At 32.4% G+C, this 24,520-nt stretch overlaps 1 protein-coding gene across 1 annotated transcript in view; it reads left to right on the forward strand.

The window, feature by feature from the left end:
- Positions 1 to 24,520, forward strand: part of LOC147382667 (disease resistance RPP13-like protein 4) — a 99,695-nt gene that overhangs the window by 72,308 nt on the left and 2,867 nt on the right. The window lies entirely within an intron of this gene.

Here is a 24,520-nt window from a genome sequence, read left to right on the forward strand (position 1 = left end):
TCACTCCAAATTATGCCAAATATTTGATGCCTCAGTACCTTCCCACTTTTCAATCCCTCCTTGAGGCTGGAAATCAAATTGAGGATGCCTACTCTTCGGGACTTTTTGGTAACCCGTCTGAGTCAAAATCTAAACATTTCAAACCTAATATCAATTCCTTACAAGTGGCCAACACCACCTTCGCACTATCTCCTCAAGCTACTCAACCTTCACAAACTAAACCTAGGAGATAGTTTGCCAATCTTGGAATGTCTCTTAGTGTTGCTTATCAAAAATTGATGAAAAGGGGATTGTTGACACCTTTACAACCTAAGCCTTTACCTAATCCTCTTCCCCCAACAATGGATAATGGGCAATTCTGTGAATTCCATCAGATGTCTGGTCATATTCTTGACATGTGTATTACTCTCCAACATATTATTCAAGATCTTATTGAGCAAGGAAAAGTCACCATACCCACTCCTACCGCACCCAATGTGAAGACTAACCCTTTGCCTACCTTTCAAAATCAACCCTCTCCTACTCTGAATCTAATATCCATATCCAAACCCGAATCAATTGACCCAGGTTCCTTCATTCACCCAATTGGTCTTAATAGTGCATTCGCTCCATGCCAAAATGAGCTCAACTACCCTAAGGCAGTGATAGAACTGAAGAACAGAGAAATCATTGAAGCAATGGGTTGTCCCGCATATGACCGGCTTGAATCGAAATATGAAGAGATAGTAAAAGTAGACAAGTTAAAGTCATCCATCGAAAATAACTAAAGTGGCATAGACTCTAGAATTGTGTCCCTCCATTCAGAATGATGTCGTCTTTTAAGTCTTCTTAATTTTTTTTTAGCTTTAGTTGCGTCAGTCTTTGAATTCAGTTAGTCATCTTTATTTTGGATTATAGTAAGGTTTGTCAATCTATATTCTTTTCAACTCCAATAAATAAAGAAGCTTTTGATTATCATGTGTGCAATAATGATTTGAATATAAGATTTAATATGAGAAATGACTTAAAGCTCACTAACTGAACTTAATAAATATTGGAATTAAAGAGTACATTCAAGAAGTGCAAATTGGTGATACATTATCCTCAAGAGAACATGAGAGAATAGTAAACTTACTTAAGAAATTCAACAATATTTCTTGCATGATCTCATAAGATATATGGATGAATTACACAAAAACATAAATCAAGTCAAGAGTGATTTTAAAGTCAAAGATTATCGATCAAAAATAATATAGTTGAAAGCACCGACAAAGACGCTAAGACTTATAAGTGGATCTACCATGTTTCTCACTCAAAAGAGGAGAGTTTCATTCATAAGAGAATAAAAGATTTTCTCGAAGTTTTAGAAGAGTTGAATAGTCAGAAAACTCAAAAGAAGATCTTACTCGACAGAGCAATCTAGATATCAAATTCTTGAAACTTGGACCAAGTCGAGCAGCATTCATCAAAAGAGGCCTCCTTTGGTCGAATCATTTTTCTATCTTACAAAAAAAAAATATAACCTTCTTTAGCCCCTCGCAGCCTTTAAAAAAAATCAATAACCTTTTCTTTCTAAACCACGCCGACCAACCTTGGGAAGGAATCTTAGTATGAACTACGTTTTGACCTGATCCCAAAAGAGAAAAGAAATATTTGAGGTATGTAGGCAATTTGAGAAGTTACTTCAGGCCCGGTCATGCAAAGAATATATGTATTCTCTTGTCATCTAAAAGGAAAATCCCTTATTGAAAGGTCTAAAAGAAAAGAATGTCAAACTAGGGGCATTAGAAAAAAAAATCAAAAGAATTGATAAAAAGAAAAGAATGCTAAACTAGGGACATTTGGAAAAAGTCAAAATAATTGACAGAAAAGAGAGAATATCAAATTAGGGGCATTTTGGAAAGTCGACCCTTTTACCCTTTCTTTCTAAACCATGTCCTAAGCCCACCTATTAAGTTCTCCTGAATGCTAATTGACTCGATTAAGGTGCAAGGAACCAAGAAGTTGTCAAGTAGGTTATTCAAGATCATTAAGAAAAAAAAAAGCCCGCTAAGTCAAAAATCCAAAAAGGTGACTTAGGCAAAATTTAGGGTATAACCATAAAAAAGAAAGTCTACTAGGTTGAAAATCTGAAAATGCGACCTAGGCAAAATCAAGGCATCATCAGAAAAAGAAAAATAAAGCCCGTTAGATTGAAAATCTAAAAAGACAATCTAGGCAAAAATTAGGGCATCATCAAATGGGAGGAAAGGTCCCATCAAGAAAAAAATTCAGAAGGAAGCTTGTGCAGAAACTAGAAAATGCAGAATCATTCAAGCTACAATACGACGAAGACAATGTTGAAGTCAAAAAAATCAAAAGTTATCTTGAACATTGTAGGATTTTCAAAAGTATTTTTACTTGTTCAAGTATTCGCTAATGGACGATGTAGAATCATCAACCACTTTGAAGAGAAAGATCTTTTATTCTAATATTTATCAAGGTTTTTTAAGTCTAGCTCAAGCATTTCTAAAAAAAAAATAATGATCAATTCTTTATTGCACATACGATAATCTTAAGAGTCTTAAATTTAAGAGAATGTTAGTTCTTCTATCTGTCATACATCAGAGTCCATATTTTTCAAACGTAATCCATTCCATCAGTCTCGTAGTCAAGTCCTAGTTAAAGCCAACCTTGAAACTAGGGGCATTTTTTAAGGTTATTTAATTCCAAAATTTTTGTTCTTAATCACATGATAAAAAGAAAATCTTACAAAAACTTAAAAGTCCGGCGAAGCCCAATGATAATTATAAATCCAGATGCATGATAAGCCAATAAAGGCCTGATCTTTCAAACTTTGAGTTTGATTTTGAATCATAGACTGAATTAATAGGATTGTTTAAGCTCTTATAAATTAAAGTCCGAGAAATATGACTTAGTAAGTTCGAGTCCGAGAAACGAGACTCCAACTTTTTGAATCATATAATGAATAGGCTTTTTGAAGTGCTTACAAACCTAAGTTTGAGTCTGAGAAACGAGACTCCAACTTTTTGAATCATAGAATGAATAGGCTTTTTGAAGTGCCTACAAACTTAAGTTCGAGTCCGAGAAACGAGACTCCAACTTTTTGAATCATAGAATGAATAGGCTTTTTTAAGTGCCTACAAACCTAAGTTTGAGTCCGAGAAACAAGACTCCAACTTTTTGAATCATAGAATGAATAGGCTTTTTGAAGTGCCTATAAACTTAAGTTCGAGTCTGAGAAACGAGACTCCAACTTTTTTTGAATCATAGAATGAATTAGTAAGATTGTTGAAGTTCCTATAAATCTAAGTCTGAGAAACGTGGCTTAATGAGTTCGAGTCCGAGAAACGAGACTCCAACTTTTTAAATCATAGAATGAATAGGCTTTTTGAAGTGCCTAGAAACCTAAGTTCGAGTCTGAGAAACGAGACTCCAACTTTTTGAATCATAGAATGAGTAGGCTTTTTGAAGTACCTAGAAACCTAAGTTCGAGTCCAAGAAACGAGACTCCAACTTTTTGAATCATAGAATGAGTGGGCTTTTTGAAGTGCCTACAAACCTAAGTTCGAGTCCGAGAAACGAGACTCCAATTTTTTGAATCATAGAATGAATAGGCTTTTTGAAGTGCCTACAAACTTAACTTCGAGTCCGAGAAACGAGACTCCACCTTTTTGAATCATATAATGAATAGGCTTTTTGAAGTGCCTACAAACCTAAGTACGAGTCCAAGAAACGAGATTCTAACTTTTTGAATCATAGAATGAGTAGGCTTTTTGAAGTGCCTACAAACCTAGATTCGAGTCCGAGAAGCGAGACTCCAACTTTTTGAATCATAGAATGAATAGATTTTTTAAAGTGGCTATAAACCTTAGCTCGAGTCCAAGAAATGAGACTCCAATTTTAACAGGATTCTGTTAAGTTCCTGTAATCCTTACCCAGAGTCCGAGAAACGAGACTCCAGCTTTGTTTAAATCATATTGAATTAACAGGATTGTTTAAGTTCTTTAGCCTGAGAAACATGGCTACAATAGGTTCGAGTCCCATAAACGAGACTCATACTTTTTCGAACTCTAAAAAAGAATTTCAAATAGGATTTAACGAAGTTCCTACATTGTTATGACTCCAATTACCTAATTGTTCAACCTTACCATGATTGCTTTCGTTGCATAAGCACATTTCAATATTGAATCATTATTTGTTAGTAAGAAAATATCTTTAGGACTTGACATATTTTTACTCAGTTTCACACAGTACACACACTCACACTTACACTTTTTAGTCAAGGAGAAATCTTTAAAATTCAAGGATCTGACACTGTCAATAAGAGCTCGTGCTCAAGGACCTGACATTTTTTTTAATTCTGGGAAAGCTTCACCCTCAAGGATCCGAACACCCCGACGAATTGCTAAATCAGGCTGCAAAATGAACTGTCACTAGCTTTGACATTCGGATATCGCACTATCTACTAAAATAGATTTGCTATCTAGTTTGCTTCAACCCTCTGCCAAAGAAGGGCATCTGTAGACACCCAATTTTTGCACTCGCTTGATTAATCAACTCGTCAACCTGATCGCAACGATTCCAAATGATGGATGTTTATTCCAATGCTTTATTTTGTTACCAGATATGTTTCGAAAATCTGGATGAGGTATCTTGAACTAACAAAACCTTAGAAACCACGCTACGCTAGGAAAATACAACCCTAGAAACGTAGAAATCATCATCTTGCAAACAAAAACAAGTTTCACGATAAAAATCACTAAAAATTGATCAAATTACCAAAATACCCCAAACATTAAAACAATCCTAGAGCCTACATTACGCTTAGAAAAACTCATTGAAACACATAATACAACAAATTGAAATCAAATAAATCATTTCGCTAATTTTCACAAAATTCGACAAAATTACGAAAATGTCCCTTATCAAGTTCACGATCATTTCAAACAAAACTTTTTATAAATGACACAAACTAATATTTCTATTGAATTTCTTACGAAAAATCGATTCTAAAACATCCTGGAACATTGAAAAATGACTTAAAACGTAAAAAATCATCTCCGAAGGTAAAATGGTAATTTCATAATTTTAATAATTAAAAATTTTAAAATTTATAAGTAAATCATTAAATAATGTAAAGTGACATATTAATAAAATTAATTTTAAAATTTGAACAAAAAAATCGATCAATCAGGCTTTCAGGTAAAATTATTGATGGTTCGCAAGATATTTCTTTAAGGACCCCTCCATTTGGGGGTCCAAAGAATTAAAGATATAACAGAAGGGGGTTTACCAAAACTTTAAAGTCAATCAAGCAAGACTAAATTCAAGATATTAAAGTCAATCAAATAAGACTAAAGTCAAAATTAAAGTCAATTAAGTAAGACTAAAGTCAAGTATTAAAGTCAATGTCATAAGACTAAAGTTAAAACCCTAAGTCAAAACCCTAATCTAAACTAATCAAGTCAATATCTTAAGACTAAAAGTCAAAACCCTAAATTAAAACCCTAAAGACTAAGTCAATCTCATGAGACCAAAGTTTAAATCGTAATTGAAACCCTAAAAAGAAACTCTAATCAAACCTTAATTCTCCTAAAAAACTTTATAAATAGGAGCCTCCACACCCTATTTTCATATCAAAGAAAAAACCCTAGAAAAAGTAGGTGAAGAAGCCTCCACAATACCCCCAAAACCCTAATTTTGAAGTCCCAACTCCTTACCTAACACCCCTACTTCGATTTCAGGCTAAAAAACACCTAGGAACCTCTCAAAAACACCCCAAAAATCCACAAAAAATTTGAAGCACCCAGATCTAAGAAGGAGATACCTTACCTCGAAGATCAGAAATCAGATTCGGAGACAGAACGAAGTAAGGAGTATGGTACAAGGAGCCGTTTTCATCAGATCTAAGGGAATAACACTTTTACAGATCGAAGGTAAGATTTTTTCGTTATTTTTTAATCTAGTTTTGTCATTAGCAATGTAGTTTTATTTGGGATAAGTAGAGACCGGCATTGGTCTGGCGAGGTTAGTGCCTAACACCTTCCAACCCTGTAACATGATCCCCGAATTCAGATTTTCTGTAGTAGATTAGTTTATTATCCGTTTTAGAGTCAATTTGGCTCCTAGACCATAATAACTAGGTGGCGACTCCCAAACTTCAAGGGTCAAAAGTGGATCCGCACACCCTACAGATCGAGAGCGCTTTCAGAATCTTAAATCGAAAATAATTTTAGATCAGATTCAGATCTACCCCAATCCATTCCCAAACAAATCCAATCCGAACATATTTTAATATTTTTTTATTATTCTTAATTTCATGTACGTACATATAAATAAAACATTTTGTCTTTTTGATTTTCCTTTATATTTAGTTGGAAAGTAGATTTTTTTTTTAAATTTATATGATTTTATATTTTTTTAACATTAATAATTAGAAAATAAGGCATGTATTCGGATCAGATTGATTTCCGATTAATGATAAAATGAAACGTATTGAATTCGGTTCACATATTCATTTACCCGTTCGGATCGGGTACGTTGTACAAAAGTCAAAATAAGATTTTTTTCACCAAATGCACAAGACAATATTTTTAGACCAATCTTTAGGAAATATTTTTTATTTGTAAATTAGCTAACCAACTCTCAGAATTAAAGAATCCAGACTCATTTCATATATTTGTAAAATAAGATACTCAATATGTATTTCTTGCTGAAATTCCAGTAAAGATTGGATTCATAATGGTAGCATGATTCATAATATAAGGTTTGCTCGAGTAAGGATTGGATTTTAGCAAAAGAGTCTTTATTGACAATCTCACTAAGTTTTAAAGTTTGAATATTTGAATCATGTTTGTTGGATGTTGTAGAATTGTGATGATTTTTTTTTAAAGTTTGAACTAAATTATGTTCGTTTGATGTTTGTGTTTGGTGGTGGTTGTCGTTAATTGAATTTTAAAGTTTGAATATTTGAATCATAAATGCTTTTCTTTATCTTACACACGCACACACACACACACATCAATTATTGTACTCTGTACAGTCAAAGATTGAGAACACAGGGATCCTTCACCGTGGGACTGAGAACTGTGCGTTCTTCCGACTATTTATATGATAGCCTGACATTGCCTCATGGTTTCTCTCTTTGATTATACATTGTGCAAAAATCAAAATATATATCTGTAGAATATGACATGTTTTGTTTCATGCACTACTGTTATTATTACCATTGACAGATTGGAAGATAATAATTCAAAAAATGCGAAAGTAGATTGGACACCCAAACAACATGAAGTTTGGGTCGAGATATGCTCTGAATTAGTTAAAAATGGGAAGAGACTACATAAAGTACTTGATAAGATTGGATATGAAACATTGGTGAAGGAGTTTAAAAGGATAACTGGCGTTTACTATGATATAAAGCAAATGAAAAATAAGTGGGATAGACAAAAAGGACTTTGGGGACGTTGGAATAAGATTTACACAAATACTGGCATCTCTTATAATGTTGAGACGGGTATATTAGATGCAAGTGAGGAGTGGTGGGATGGGTGGTTAGAGGTATATTTTTTTGTTACTTCTTTATTTTATTTATGTAAATTTTATTTATTTCTTTTATATATAATTTAGAATATTTATTTTTTAAAGCATCATCCAAAAGATGCAATATTTCGATCGAAACCTTTGATGTTTGCGAAGCAATTAGATGTAATCTTTGGAGGTACATATGTTACTGGTAGCCGGCTGTGATCGTCTACATCTGGTACAATGCAATCTACATAAGTAAACCAACCAGATAATCTTGGGGATGATCTAGAAGATGTCATGGAGACCTTGCCCCCGGAGTCTCAGACACCTCTAGACTTTATTCCTGATGATACTGATGAGTTAGAGGATGATGCTATCGCTACTGTACCCCCACCCACAGACCTTGTTCGACGCAGAAGTGGCGATACTCTACAACCTCAGGGTCGTAGGCAGAAGATGACTACTGTTATGCGAATTGACCAATCATTGGAGAAGCTCGTAGATGCAGTTAACAATCAGATATCTACTTCTATCAATCAGACATCTGTTAAGAAAGACACTATTCAAGAGTCAATCGACCTCTTAGACCAGCTAACAGATATAACCTCCAACAGTGATCTTTATCATTTTGCGTTGAAGATGTTTATGAAGAACAAGGAATTTAGAGAGATTTTTTGTGGGTTACGATCAATAGATATTCGTCTTAGGTGGTTGGAGAGCGAGATGACTGATTATCTGACTGGGAGAGATTGTTAGACATTTTTTCATGTTATTTTTATATTATGTTGGATTTGAAATGCACCTATAGGGTGTAATATACTTGGTTACTTTTATATTTATGTTTGTTTGATGATGCATCTATAGGGTGCAATATACATTGGTTACTTTTTTATACTAATATGATGTAATATACTTTGTTAGATGGATATGTTAATTTTTGTTAGACATATATTATATTTTCCTATAGATGGATATTATTTGCACTATTTGATGTTTATTGTGATTAATATTGTGGATAATGAGTTTTGTTGTATGTAGTGGATATCATTTTATTGTGTATTGTAAGTTGGGTGTATATACAAATAATATAGATTTATAAACAGGTCAAATGGATTCAGATGTTGATAGCACAAATACTGTTGATACGACTGATACCATGGATTCAAATGATGATACCAGTAATACTGTTGGGTCAAGTATTTTAAATATAGGCACGAGAGGAGTCATCCTAGGTTCTTTATTTTATTGTGAGAATGTCTTAGATAGGGAGGAACATAGTAATTGTCCGTTCAAGGGATTGATTTTGTGTGGAAAATACTGAATGATAATACGACGTATCACTCATTGTTTAGAATGGAAAGCCATGTATTTGTAAATCTATGTTTCATTTTGGAGGAACGGGGTCTGCTAAAGATGCAACGATATATTACTATTTAGGAATAAGTAGTAATGTTCCAATTGATAATATGACATAATCAAGGACAAAGAGTAATTGCAGATCATTTTGTTCATTCACTTGAAACGGTTAGCAAGTACTTCAACATAGTTCTTTTGGCGATTGTGAACTTATCAATGTCCTTAATTGTACCTCCTGATCTTTATGAAGTATCTCCGCACATCCGTAACAATCCTCGTTTTTGACCATATTTTAAGGTAATTTCTCATATATATAAATATACACTTTAAATATATTTGTTTTATTAATGTTTATAGATTAATATAATTAAAAAATATGTAGGGTTGTATTGGAGCGATAAACGGAACATATGTTAGTGCATTTGTACCAATAACAGACCAAATGCAATATCGATGACATAAGGGACTCACACAACATATAATGGTAACATGTTCGTTTGACAAGTTGTTCACTCATGTGGTGGTTGGCTGGGAATGATCGACTAATGATTTACGGGTCTTCCTTGAGACATTGAATACTCCCAATTAAAAATTTTCATATCCTCCACCAGGCCTGTATTTAAAAGTTTGTCAATTATATATATTTATATTCAAGATTAGGCAATATAATTTTTTTTGATAATAAGTAAATACTATGTGGTAGATGTTGGGTACCCGCTCATGGAAGGTTATCTTGCACCTTACCAAGGTGTTCGATACCATTTACAAGACTATCGGAAGTTACGGGCAAATGGTCGACAATAAACATTTAATCATTTACATTCTTCACTTTAGAATGTGATCGAACGAACCTTTGGGGTTTTGAAGGTAAAATGGCCTATCTTGAAGATGATGCGTTCCTATAATTTGGACAAACAACGAAACATTGTTATGGCCTGCATGGCATTACACAATTTTATCAGAAAATATGTGATTGTCGATGAAGAATTTATTCGATTCGAGGAAGAAGGGGCAATGGAAGAGGAAGAAGATAGGATCATTGATCAAGAGTATCCAGTTCCCCTATCAGTAGGTCTTAAGAGTCAACAAACAATGAAAATGCATAGGGATTCAATAGTTGATGCCATTTTTACTGGCAATCATTGATGCATTTTCATATTAATTTTTTTACTTTGTATTGTAATTATAAATACTGTTATTCGATGCTGGAATAAAGATTATACTATTTTTAATTATATTTCGAAGATTCTATGCTTATTTATTTATATTCTTTGTGTATGATGAATAACATTGATGGTAAATTATACATATCCACCATGTTGTTCATGTGGTCGAGTGATGACATTAATCACAGCTAAAACAAAAGAAAATTATGGGAGGATGTTTTATAAGTGTCCATCTTGACAGGTAATATGATATTGATATTAATGTTGAGTGCATATTTATATTTGGTGAGACTGATATTAATTCATGTGTTATTTTACTTTATAGAGACATGCAGGGTCTTTTGTGTGGGTAGATGAAGTTGACATTATCAATGCTAATGTTCCTCAAGATAAAGTAACGGAGTCAAATAAGAAGAATGAAAAATATATTTTGTATGCATTTGTTGGATGTATATTTTTTATGTTTTTATTTATTTCAATTTTACTTATTATATTAACTATGATTATTATGTTTAAATGATGTCGGAATGTAAATTAGAAGTTATGTGGATGTGTTATGTATATATGATGTGATGTGGATATGTTATATATATATGATGTAATGTGAATGTTGAATTGCGTATTATGCAGATATTTTGTTTATCAGGAAAATTTCATATGTCCATTTTTAAGAGGAGATGCTGCTGAAATTTCTGTAGAATTATAAATTTTTCTATAATTTTTTTTTGAATTATAAATATTTTAAAATTAATACAATTATTTTTAAAAATTTTTATATAATTTTATTATATTTATATATATTTAGTGTAATTATATATTTGTAAGGGTATTTTGATAATTTTTTATGCACTTTGAGTGTTCTATCAACTTTAAGGGTATTCTGGTCATTTTACTCTAAACAACAGATTCTAGAACCTGTATCAAATAATAATTACTAGATTCTGGTCAACAGCACAGCACTTTTACGAAGCTGTAACAAAAAGTTTTTCAGTGTTTCATCTTCTGACAACAGATTCTGACAGTAGAAGCTGACTGCAGATTCAGGCAGCTGAATCAAACGGGGCCTAAGTAAATCCTAATGTCACTCCAGCATTACGTATATTTTTAATCAATCCTAGAAGCCCTTCTCTTCCCTTAATATGTTGTTCTCTTGAATATAAAAGAAAAAAAATATTTAAGTAAAAAATAAATATAAAACGAAAGCAGTAGAACTCCACATGAGATTCAAACTGGATTGTAGGTTTATAGGTTTACACCAAAAGCTATGGTCCTATATAATAGACCCCAAACAGGTTCTCCGAATTAAAGATTATAATTATACCCAAGCATGATCCTATTTCTAAATCAATACTTCGTGATGGATGATCAAATTAGTTTGTTGTTGTTATATTTTATGTTGAAAAAATCTGCAATTTTTTCCAGATTTTTGTGACCGAGTGGGTCTTTTTGAGCTACGATTTTAGTGGGTCTCACTATTTATTTGAGGCGAAACCACTTGGAAACATATTCTTCTCATTTAAGTGGGTCCTACTATCTATTTGGGTCTATCCTTTTCTTTTCTCTTAGAACTTTGATTTTCCTAAGAGACACCTTGTCTCTTTATATTCTATAAATAGGTTATTTCAACCTTAGTTTTTTTCATTCAAAAATTTCTCTTCTTCTTTGTTCTTTCAACATGCTTGCATTTTGATTTCACGTCTGCATTTTTTGAGAGTACAACTTTAATGTTCGGTTCGCTAGACGTGTAGATTGTAGTGTTGCCTCTACACATGTGATCGTTGTATCCTGAGAGACAATTGCTCATTGATCTGTATGCACCAAGTTGCGGGAATAAAATTGTCTTGAGGACATTGTGTTCAACACAAGCCTCAGTCAATTTTTATTTTGTTTGATTCTCGGGTACCTACCGGATACCAATTTATTGGCTTTAGATGCATTTGGCCAATAGGGCATAAAATGGTTCATACACAATGTGAAAAAAGTCCAAATTTGATGGTCTTGGGCCATCAAATTTTATAAAATTCGACAGACCAAGAGATTGAATTGGAGTCGAATTTTTCATTGTCAAATTTTATTTTTTAATAGGCCGAAACTGTCAAATTAATGAAGGATGAGAGAAATTTGACAGCTCTAAGCCATCAAATATGGGAACATCAATAATTTCGATGGTCCTAAACCATCAAAATTCAATTTCTAAAATTCGTGGGCCTTGGTCCGTCAAATTTTTATGTCGAATTTTTCAAGTTTCACATAGTGATACCTGGGTCGGATCCAACTCAGGTCGGGTCTATTCAAACAATTTTAGAATGGTGGCTATTTTACCTATTTACTTCTTTGTGAAGTTTATAATAATGTTCTATTTTACCATTATACACTCATTATTTATGAGATTGCATATAAAAAAAATATAGTTTTTCAAAGCAATATATATTCGGATCCAGATAGATGTGGGGATAGATCCATATCCAACTCGGATATGAGCTCTTAAACTTAAAATATCAAATGTAATTGTCTTGATGACGTGGCACACGCTCAACGGTTTATAATAGCTACAAGAAAAATAGGTTGCAGACAATCTTCACCCATATTTGGATGTTTAATTAATTTCCATGTGAGATCATGGCATTTTAAGGATTTTATATGTCAGGAAGAGGTAAGGTGTTTACCACAGGAAGATTTTAAGCATAAAATCATTTTTCAGAATTAAAAAAGCGACCTTTTGTTTGATGGAGAGTCACGACCATGGATTGACGCTAGAAAAAAACCTAAAATGAAAAGTGAAGGCAGGACGTGCCTGACACGCCATCCAAAGTAGGGGTGTCAATGGGTACCCATTTACCCAGAATCGAGCCGGAATCAAAATCAAAAACATCGGTTCCGGTTTTTTTTTATATATTAGAATCAATTAGAATCAGGTCTAATATGGAATCGAACCGATAGGAACCGGAACCATTAGGTTCTATCCAATGGGTACCCGCAGGTACTCGAAACCGATTTATTTTGTCAATTATTTTTATACTATACATGATTCAAGGAAATCCTATATTTTAAAATTAACATATATGATATAAAAATTTTCAAATTTCACATAAACTAAATATTTGAGTTTAAGATGAGTCATTTCTTTTTAAATTTATTACTTGTAAAGAAAATACATTTTAATGTTTAAAAATAAAAGTCATTAAATCCTCATTTTGGTGGAACAAATTATTATTAAGTGGATACTTTACAAATAATATGTTATTTTTACGAAAGAATTTTTTATTATAATGATTTTGAAATAATTTTTCTAATTCGATTATTGAGAATCGGAACCGAAGGATACCTGTGATTTTTATGGTTTCGATTCCGATTTCATTTATTTTAAAATCGGAATCGAAACCAACAAGAACTGAAATCGATAAAATATAAAGATTATGATTCCAAATATCATAAGAACCGAACCAGAACCGACCCATTGACACCCCTAATCCAAAGCATGACAGACCTTTTGTCCCAAGAATAACCTACTTCCTAATCAAAGAATAATTTATTCTTTTCACCTCCCAACAATCCAAAGAATGTTATTATATTATGTTCTTTTTCGCTTTAGTTGGGCTTTATACCTTGAACTCATCTCAGATGTATTAATTTTCACCTTAGTTTGTTTCCACAACGTTTCATTTGGCAAGCTCCTTTCTCTTCGGCAACACAGCAAAACCTACATCCATCTGTAAGTTTTTTTTTTTTTTTTTTTTTTAAGCTTCTTCGCATTTTGTATTTTTAATCTAATTTATAAAATAATGTTTATTCATTGTTTCAGTAAAACTAATTAAATTATCTAATTGTGTGTCTGTAGGCTAATATTCTCCAAAGAGGAAAACTATAGAAACAACAATAAGCTAGCTCTCGTAAGTCATTTTTCAATTTACTATTTTTTATTTTTTTTAAGCTTTTAGATTTGTATATCCTTGGTATTGCTGGCTCAATTCTCCATTCCTTAGAATAAATACAGACCATGAATTCAGACTCAACTGCCTACAAAATGCAATATTGACATCCTTTGGTAGGACTATATTAGGGCTGTTAATGCATCGGATCAGACCTGAAATCCGATCTGATAACTTCGGGTCTGGATCAATTATTTGATTTCCAATAAGGTTTCAATCCGATATCTTATTGGATCGGATCTGGATCAACCATGTCCAGATCTGTTAAGTATCTGATATGATAATAAGTTCGAAAGTATATAAATTATATATTTGTTGAAATATATACACTTGATTTAGATTTTGTATACAAAAATTTGGCCTAATCTAAATCTGATCCAATTGTTGATGGATCGGATTTGAATCTTAATATTAAGATCCCAGATCAGTCCTAGATCCAATCTTTATTGGATCGGTACCAAATCGACCTCGATCCGATCCATTGACAGCCCTAGACTATATTATATATCACCAAAAATAAAATAGAATTATGTTTTAGACCGATGCTAAAACGTTTGTTTCAATCACAAAAGTCTTTGTGATTTTATAGAAACACTTCAATTGAATGCAGAATTACCCAAAATGAAAGCCGATCTAAATTCAAATATTGCTTAAGGGGTTTCTGGGTACCCTTTAATGCATCAGCTCATTTCAACTAATTTAAAATGACTAAAGTACCCTTTCTTTAACAAAAGAAAGAAAAAGTGGTTAATTTATGTAACATATTTACCCGTTAGGTGTGAAACAAAAATTATTTACGATATTAATTCGAGTATGATTCAAAAATATACATTCAGCAGTTCATTAAAATACGATAAAAAAAAGATGGAGGATGACAAAAATACGATTCAAAATGGCACAAGTATAATTCGAGTTCAACATATTAACAAACTTTACAAAATTATTACAATTATAATTATCCTTCATCTACAAACTCATCCCTTTATAAATCAACTTTTCAAACATATATGGTGTGAATCTATTTCTCCACGAGTAATTTTAAGAGAAATTTATCAAAACGGAACACTAATTTGAATTAATTTACAAAACGGAGCACTATAGAACTTATTTCTGAAAACAGTAATTACTGTTTTTGAAGATAATTTGTTTCACCAAAAGTAATATATATATATATATATATATATATATATATATATGAACAGTAAAGTGGTAATTTTGTATATCGAAAATACCCTTTTTTAACTTATTTAAAAATAAAGTTCAGTATCAATGGAATCCTTTTAACATTGTACAAAAATAAATTTTGTTCTCATGTCCAAAGGATCATGTTTGACGTTGTCCAAAATTAAACTCTAATCTGATATCAAAAGGATCATGTTGACATTAAGTATTATTTTTTAGATGTTATTTGTCAATGGAATCCTTTTGGCAATGTATAAATATAAATTTTGATCTCATGCTAAGAGGCACCTGTTGACATTGAGTTTTTTTAAAAATATATATATATAATTGACATGAGATCAGAATTTATTTTGTATAGTGCCAATAGGATCCCATTGACAAAGGGTATATTCATAATTTTAATAAAATTTAAAAAGGGTATTTTCAATTTTTAAAAAAACTATCAATTTACTGTTCATATTTTTGTACCATTTTAGTAAAAAAAAAAAAAACTAATTTTGAAAACGGTAAATTACTATTTTCGAAATTAAGTTCAATAGTACTCTATTTTAGGAATTATTCGATTTTTGGTGCATGTTTTGGTAAATTTACCTAATTTTAAATATTGTATGATTGACTTGAGATATAAATACAAGTTTTCATAAATGCATTGACTCTTTTACTTATCGGGGAATAAGACTACTTTTCATAAGATAAGGGTGGGGGAGGAGGATATAGAAGAGATAAAGTAAGAGTGAGTTAAACAACTAATAATTTTGAGCATAGATGATGGATGATGCTTAGCATTTGTTTAATGGAGAAACCTTGTAAAGGAAGAACATGGAAAACATTCCCATGTGAGAGTGAAAAAGAATATAAAAATAAAGAAAAAAAAATTGATACATTTTTACTCTATTTACGTAGAGATTGTTTAAATAAGGATATGAATAGATAGTTAATAATTCGAAGAAGACAAAAAAAATTGCAATTTTTCGAAGGAGTTGTGCAAGAAAAAGGTTATATTGGTCCTTGTATTAATCCAAAAAATATTTTATAATGCGTGAAATATTCAGAGAATTGCTAATTATAATCTATACACAAGAAAAGAAAAAGAAAAAGAAAAAGAAAAAGAAAAAGAAAAAAAGTAATAAATAAAATAAATAAAATAAATAAAATGATATCCAAAGCACATTTTATAATTTTTAAAAATCTTCTTCTAATCCAATATGAAATTTGCATGTTTGAAACTTATCTCACTGTGTTTGTGTATCAAAAATTTTCTATGGTGGTATCTTTGCTTAGGCAAGTTCTTGATCTCTTTTACAAAAATATAAAACATACTTTTTACCCTATTGTAAATTTTTAGCTACTTTACCTTTTATTATTTCCCTTTCTTATTATATAAGGGGCACTATATGCACCCACTTTTTTGCTTATTTTACCCACTTAACTATTTTCACCCACCGTCCACCACTGAATCTGATTTGGTCTCTTTCTCCCCTTTTCTTCTTCTTCTTCTCCTTCTTCTCTCTCTCTCTCTCTCTCATTCACATCTACTTGTTTCTCATTCTTATTATGATTATTTGAACCTACATAAGTTTCAACTAGGGTTTCGTGGTATAAGAAGCAATATCTTTAGAGCTTGCAAAATAGGTTAGCAAAGATCATGAAAACCTAAACTCCTAATCTAGTAGTTGTTAGAAAATCCTGGTAGCGAATTTTTTCACTAAGGGTTTTTCCACAAGAACAAAACAACCTTAGTGTTTCTTCCCCCCAGTCAAAGTCATTAGGGGTATGCTCATATATATATATAACAAAACACAATTGTCTTGAAATAGTTGTGTGTGACACAAACGTTTAATCAATTACTCTCTTATTTAATTGGGGTCGTTGCAAAGAATCTCCAAGGAGAAAAACTAATATAAGCAACAATAAGCACTTGTAAATCATGATTTGCGATATTTTATTTTATTTGTTATTTTTATTTTATTACAACAAAATCATGGATTGAAGTATAAAATCAATAAGAATAGAAATAAACACAATAAGTAATCACACAAGGCACAAGATATACATGGTCTGATCATAATTGACCTACGTGCATGGGTGAGGGCGGCAATTTCACTATATCAATCAAAGAAGAATCCGAGTTACAATCTCCCACTATATCTGTATCACTCCAACTATGCGACTACTCTCTTTTTTTCTATGGTAACACAAAAATAAGAAAAAGTATATATATATACATAGGAAATGCTAATGTACAAGACCTCATAAGGATGTTAGCATTGTCCAATACTCTTTTCTTCTGACAATACCCTCATTGTTTTGTCTTTTAGTAAAAAATAAGGGTATGTTAGTCTTTTACCTAATAAATACATTTATTATGTTATTAATAAATGTATTTACTATGTTGACATTGATTGCCAAAACATTTACTACAAAAAAAGACATTTAATTCAAAATACTTAAATGCTCATGATATTTATTATGTAAATAATCATTTATTATGTAAAAGACCAATATATCATTGTCTTTTTCACTAAAAGACAAAATGATGAGAGGTATTATTAGAAAAAAAAAATGTTGGACAATGCTAACGATATAGGGTGGCGTTCGGAAGTCCTAAAGAGAGCCAAACATTATGCCAAACATTTTTTCAATGTATAGGTTATGAGTTTAGGAATGGGTTGATTTTTGGTGAAGATGATCTCTAAGATGAGAAGATCATCTTCACAAAAAATCAGCCCATTCTGAAACTTCTAACCCTATTAAAAGTAGTTTACAAAAATCGAACGGTCTACAATTTTTCAACTTGTAAACTAGAGTTATGAGTTTCGGAATGAGCTGAATAAAATGATCATTTATTCATGGCTCTCGAGTTTCGATAAATATTTGAGATACTCCTCCATTTTTAAATGTTTATATCCAATGATAGAGGTTTTATGTGAGAATATAAGTTTAAATGACCAAATATCTTCATCTTCAATTTATGTTCAACTTAAAAGGGATTATTCATCCCTTAACCCTCAAACCGTTGAATTCCTCTCCCCTTCTCTATCAAACCAACTTAGTAAATGGAGACTCAAAAACCGGATCCCTCGCCCGCCCTCCCCCACACACACACACATAAGAACAGAACAACCTTAGTGTTTCGGCCCCCTAATCAAAGTTATTAGGGGAATGTACATATACATATATAATAAAACACAATTGTGTGTAGCACAAACGTCCTATCAATTATAGTATTATGGGAGACAATCCAATTAGGTCAAACCTCCCATCATCTATAGTTTTATAGGTTAAAATTCCCATAAAGTTATGGTGTCATGGGACCCACTTTAATTCTTTTATTCTTCACCTCATCTAATTTTACTATTTTTTCTCTTCTACCTCTTTAATCCAATTTATTATTTTTCATATTTTACCTTTTTAATCTCAATTTTTTAATAAATCCTCTCCAATTCTATTTGTTTCCACCGTTACCCCTTTAACCCTAAAGAGGGTGTCCCCTCATGTAATTTTACTATATTTTCTCTCTTACCCATTTAAACTCAATTTTTGTTAATAATACCCTTCCATCAAATTATGGTTTCTTGGGAACCACTTTATTTCATTTATTCTTCACCTCCCATCTTTATTATATTTTCCCTTTTACCCATTTAACCACTTTTATTATTTTTCATCGTTTACCTCTTTAATCTTAATTTTTTATAATAATACCTCTCCAACTTTAATTTTTTTTTGTTACCCTCTTAACTCAAGAGGGAGCCCATGCCATAGGCTCCAGTGAACTCTAGTATATATATCAACACCAATGATTACTTTATATGATAAATCTCCTTATTGCTATGAGTGTTTTTTTTTTTTTTTTGTTGGAGTTAGTAGTGTTACATGTGTCATGATTTTCTTCTTAAATTTTTTTGTTTTTTATTCCTTCATTCCTCATGATGGGATACCAAAAGATATAGGTAAAAAAGATTATCTTGTCCCCTAGAATTGAATCTTGATAAAGTCCTCCCTTTGGTGGCAAATGATTCTTTCTCCCATTCCTTCGTGCAAATGCAAATGATTGGTAGTGTACCAAGCAAGACCTAATTGTAAGTGAAAAAATAAATAAATAAATACGATTCAGAAAAAAAGAAAAAAAGAAAAAAGAAAAAGAAAAAAGAAAAAAAAACATATGGTATCTAAATTGTATTTGTAAACCTTGGTCTCACTTCGTACCAACTATTTGAACCTTTTCTTATTTTATTGCGTGTCAAATGCTTTTTTTTAGCTTTTGTATCTTTGCTTAGGGCTTTGGCATGTTTTTGCTCTCTTTCGCGGCAAAACAGATTCTATAAGTCTTTATATTTTATTTATTATTTTTTATCTTGTAAATTTGTTTTTCTCTCCTATTATACAGTAAGTGTTTGGAAATTTCTTTCAGTAAGAATAACGAAACTATCTAATTGGTGTTGGAAAATTACGATGGAGGAAGAAAAATAACTTCTAGGCTCGAAAAGATTCGATCTCTTTTAGACAAATATTCTCCCACACTGGTTGAACCAAAGTACACAAGGGATTGATGAACAATTGCCTTCAGGATACAAAGAAGCCTTACACTCAATATACTAAATCAGATTATGTACGATCTGATTTAGCCTAGAACACTCGGAAAAATAAGAAACTGATGATGCCTAGATCTTAAGCTTAGAGAGAGGAGAATACATAATTTTTCAGTGAAGAAATCTGGATTCTGGTTTGCTTTTTATAGCTAATTTTGTGTCTGTTGACCAAGAGTCATGATTTAATGTCTCTTGGTCTAATAGCCGTTAGATTGTGTCTTATCTGTGATCTAACGATCCAGATTGCACCCTATCAAAGGTATGTGTCTCATGCATTTTAACTAACACCTTTTAGTAGAATCTGTTTGATCTAATGGCTCTGATCGCGTCCGATCAGTTACCATTTGATCTAATGGATCCGATTGTCCATGATCGGATGTCAATCATGAACCAACACACCTGATCAATTCTGATTGGGTATTAAATCGATCCATCAAACCTGATTGTTCTCGATTCGGTATTATTTCGATCCATCGTATCCGATCGGTTCCCGATCAGATACTAACTTGATCATACGGTGTTGATCGGATCCGATCCATCATACGTGATGAATCAACAACAACCGTTGGATGGTTTCATATCTCAAAAACTTTAAGGCTCCCCAGCTCCTCGCGACGATGCGTACGTGCGAAGTGCAAAGTGTAGCTCAAAGTGCCCTAAATGCCTAATCGCCCTTTCGCACATTACACGTGTGCGTGCGTGTGATCGTGCTGGGTGGTGCTTTGCACCACCTTGAAGCATTGGATCAAAGCCTAAATGTGTGACACAAATACAACTAACTATGTTGACTATAACTTATAAGGTACTCCATTTTCTTACTTGTGAGCGACGTAGGACTAAACTTTATATACATAAAAAACCTCAAAATCTAACTTAAGGAAAACAAACAAATAAATCATAAAGTATTAATTTTATTTTGAAAATATTCAACAATTGGATGTTTGTAGGAGATTCAAAAGAGGGGAAACTATCAAAAGCAACAATAAACCTTTGTAAGTCATGCTTTTGTATATTTTGGTAAATATATGAGATACTCAAACTTTTTTAATTTGATGACATACTTGGTGACTATGGTTTTCTAAGATAGACTAACATAAAATGATTCAAATACCCCCCATCTTCATAGCCATTTTCATGCAATTGATTAATTTTTTATTGCCTTTAATGGTTTAGAAGTGTTGTCATTATTTTCAGCATAATGGCATCGCATAATATTGAATTTAATAAAATGTTTCAAAACTATAATGTATGAAATAGTATTAGAAATTTGAACTTAAAGAATAGTAAATAGCATTTGCTAATTATTTTTTTTAAAGGCTAAAGTAACTACGTTATTTAAGGTAAAAAACAAAAAAAAATCCTTTAAAATATAAAATGCTAAAGAGTCCTGATAAGCCAGAGGCATACTCAAATGACTCCATGACGTGACAAGTTCAGGTACCATAGATCTGAACGCCTTGGTATACACAATTGCAATTCCCCATAAAAAGTGCATCTCGAGGGAATCGTGTATCATGAGGCGTACAGATCTACTGTTCTCGAACTTATCCACGTCTTGGAATCATTTGAGTATGCCACCTGGCAATTCATATTTTCAAGACTTAATGCTAAAATATCACTATCACTATCCATATAATGGCTACATATCCATTTATTTATGCAATTAATAACTATAGTTATAAACAAAACTGCATCTCTCCCTGTCTCTTTTTTGTTTTAACATATAAGACTGTAGAATTACTAATAGAAAATTAGGTGGTTTTTAATAAGCATAGTACAAGTTTGGGTATGATCAGGGTTTTTTTTATAGGACTACACCTCTTTTTTTTTTCCTCTTTTTGGCTAAGCGAGCAAAAAATTTAAGTAAAGAATAAGGAATCTACATCTCTCACTGAGGCATTCCCCCTGTTTTGACCTCAGAATTGGGTGACCTAATTGATTACACCAAAAAATTCTCCCACAAAATTTCAAAATTTATTGGGCTCGGTTCAAGTGTATGTGTTTTTAGGTCAGTCCAAGGTAATTTGGATTGAGCTTGTAACTCATGCAAGTGGCACACTTATGTGGTGCTTTAAAAAAAGAGTGGTTTTATTTTCTTTTATAAGAAGTCTGAAGTCTTTTCTAAAGAAAAGAGTAGAGAAAGAAAGGAAACTCAAGAGATGAGAAGTTTAGGAAGATTGATCTAGAAGAAGGTAATTCTAACTGATAGAAGTGGCTAATTGTATCAATTTGTCCCATTTTTTCATGTTGAAATTGAGCTCCAACACTCATACATACGTGGATGTAACCTTTGGGTGAATCATGTAAGATCTTGTGTTGTGAGTATTGTGTTCTTACTCATTCTTTTGCATGATTGTTTATCTTCTTTGCATTGGTTACTATTAGTTGGGTTTATCCTTCATTGCTATTATCAAACAAGGTTTTGGAAGGTGTAACATACAATATGTTTGGTGAAATACCCAATAGGTATTTGACCAAATTACTAAGTCAACTTCACTAAGGTGTTCACATACACAACAAAATCTACATCAATGATTGAAGCATTCCCTCTATTTAGACCTTAGAATTGGGTGTCCTAATTGATCACCCAAAACTTTCTCTGACAAAATTTCTTTCGCTCGAGGACTGTCGAAAATTGCAGCACTAATACCCATTATCGTGAGAATTAATATGTTCTCGACATTCAAATCCTTCTTCCTTCCCCATTCAAACCATTAATAGGTAAAGGTTAGAAAGCGTTCTTATACCAACTAGGTTGCTTAATTTTAGCCAAGCCTCATGTGCAAAGCTGCACTAGAAAGACATAGCTACTCTTGAATTCGACACATGACACATCTGGAAGCAAGTTGAGGTCCCCTTTTCTTTTAAACTGAATTGATTAAGGAGGACTTAATCATTTATCTTCCAAGGGAGCACTTTCCTTTTAATTACTTGGAATCCCTAAGCTCCAAATTCTCTCCCAACTACGATCCCCCATGTCTCACCTTCTGATAGAGTTCAAAGTACTGCTTATAAAAAATAACCCAGATTTATTTTCTTACCAAATAATTTTGTCGACCCTACATTGATGAAGCTCCATGGAATAAATCAGATTTTGAACCTCCTCATCCATTTGATAATTTATCTTTTCCAAATCCCTAACTCCTTTAGCCCAGACCTCATCTATCTAGACATCATTCCTTAGTGTTGGAAAATGGTCTATGAGAGGGTCTCCTCATATCAACAAAATTATTTAGACCTCTACTCAGAACCTCTTCTGCTAAAATAAATAAAGCAGGAGATAGACTATTTCCTTGCATTAGTCCTCTCGAACTCTTAAAGAAGTTCCATTCTGACATGTCGATCTTGAGAGTGAAGTTCCCTTCCTTGATCTTTCTGTTTAGCTCTCTATTAGCTTCATGGGCCATGATTGCATTATTTTCAATGCTTATTCCTTTTATAAAGGTTCCTTGTTCCTTTGAAATTATAGAAGGTAAACGAACACCCAGACAAATAGCAAGAATCTTTGAAATAATTTTATATAAAAAGTTACATAACCTCTGTTGCATTCACCTCCTTAGGAATAACTCCCTCCTTGAAGAAATGAGAAACAATTGTTAGAAGGTCTTGTTTTATAATTTCATGCTCAAATGTAAAATTGTCCTGAGAACCCATCCAGACCTGTCTTACCATGATAGTTCATGATTTTGATCACCTTTCAAACCTCTACTTCTGCTTGTATCTTCGTAAGCAAATCATTTTTCTCTTGGAGATTGAGGGTTGGATTCCTTCTAAAAGTTGATCCTCCAGGGGAGGACATTCCACATCCCTGATGCCAATTTCATCCACATTATTCAGTCATTCTCTAATCACAATGTCTCCTTCGAATCAGTATCGGGCCCTTCTTACAAGGGTTTCCATGTTAAAGGATTGGGTATTTTGACCTCTATCCTTAAGCAAGTTTATGTGGGTTTTTGCTTCCAAAATGTCTCCTCACGCTTGATATAGCCAGAGTGCTCAAATTTTGTTGCTTGACACTCTTCATAGACCTTCTGATCCCAAACCATTAAGACCCAAAAAAAAATTCAATTTGTTCCTCTTCTTTTTTTCCTTCTCCTTAATTCCCAAGCCCACATTTACCTCAACATCTTTACTCCATTCCTGGAATTCAATCTTCAATCTCTTTAGTTTTGAGAATAATTTAAACATTGTGGAATCCTCCATATATGTTTACATTCCATTACTATTCCACAACCTCTAAAAAGTCATTCATTTCTGGTTGAGTTTAGTCCCACATCGGACAATCATTGCCTCATCTCTCTTCTTATAATTTCCTGGGCCTCACCACTCATTGCCAATTGGTTTTGAGTTGGACCTCCAAATTTATCAACTCCACCCAAAACTCAAGAAAATGGAACTTTCTTGGTCTCGAAGCAACATTTTTTGGTATTATATAGCAATAAAGGGCAATGGTCTGAACCTAGCCTTGGGAAATGCTGGATTCCTGGGTTGCCAAGGTCTTCAATCCATTTTGTTGAAATAAAATTCTATCTAATCAAAGCCCATATCTTCATTTCTCTAAGAAGATTATTACTCCAAGTGAATTGATTCCCGAATAGTACAACTTCAATAAGAACTAATAAGTTAATAAATTCTTCAATAGAATATTTGTTAAGAGATGACTTGCCTCTGCTTTCAATTTCGAGGAATTACTGCATTAAAGTCTCCTTGAAGATCTGTTCAATATTTGAATTAGCCAGCTTACTAGATCTTAAATTCGGTAAGATTTCTCCTTCCTCTAATTCTAGAA

This window comes from Akebia trifoliata, chromosome 16 (assembly GCF_017979445.1).
Source record: "Akebia trifoliata isolate Shusen 1 chromosome 16, ASM1797944v1, whole genome shotgun sequence".
NCBI lineage: Eukaryota > Viridiplantae > Streptophyta > Magnoliopsida > Ranunculales > Lardizabalaceae > Akebia > Akebia trifoliata.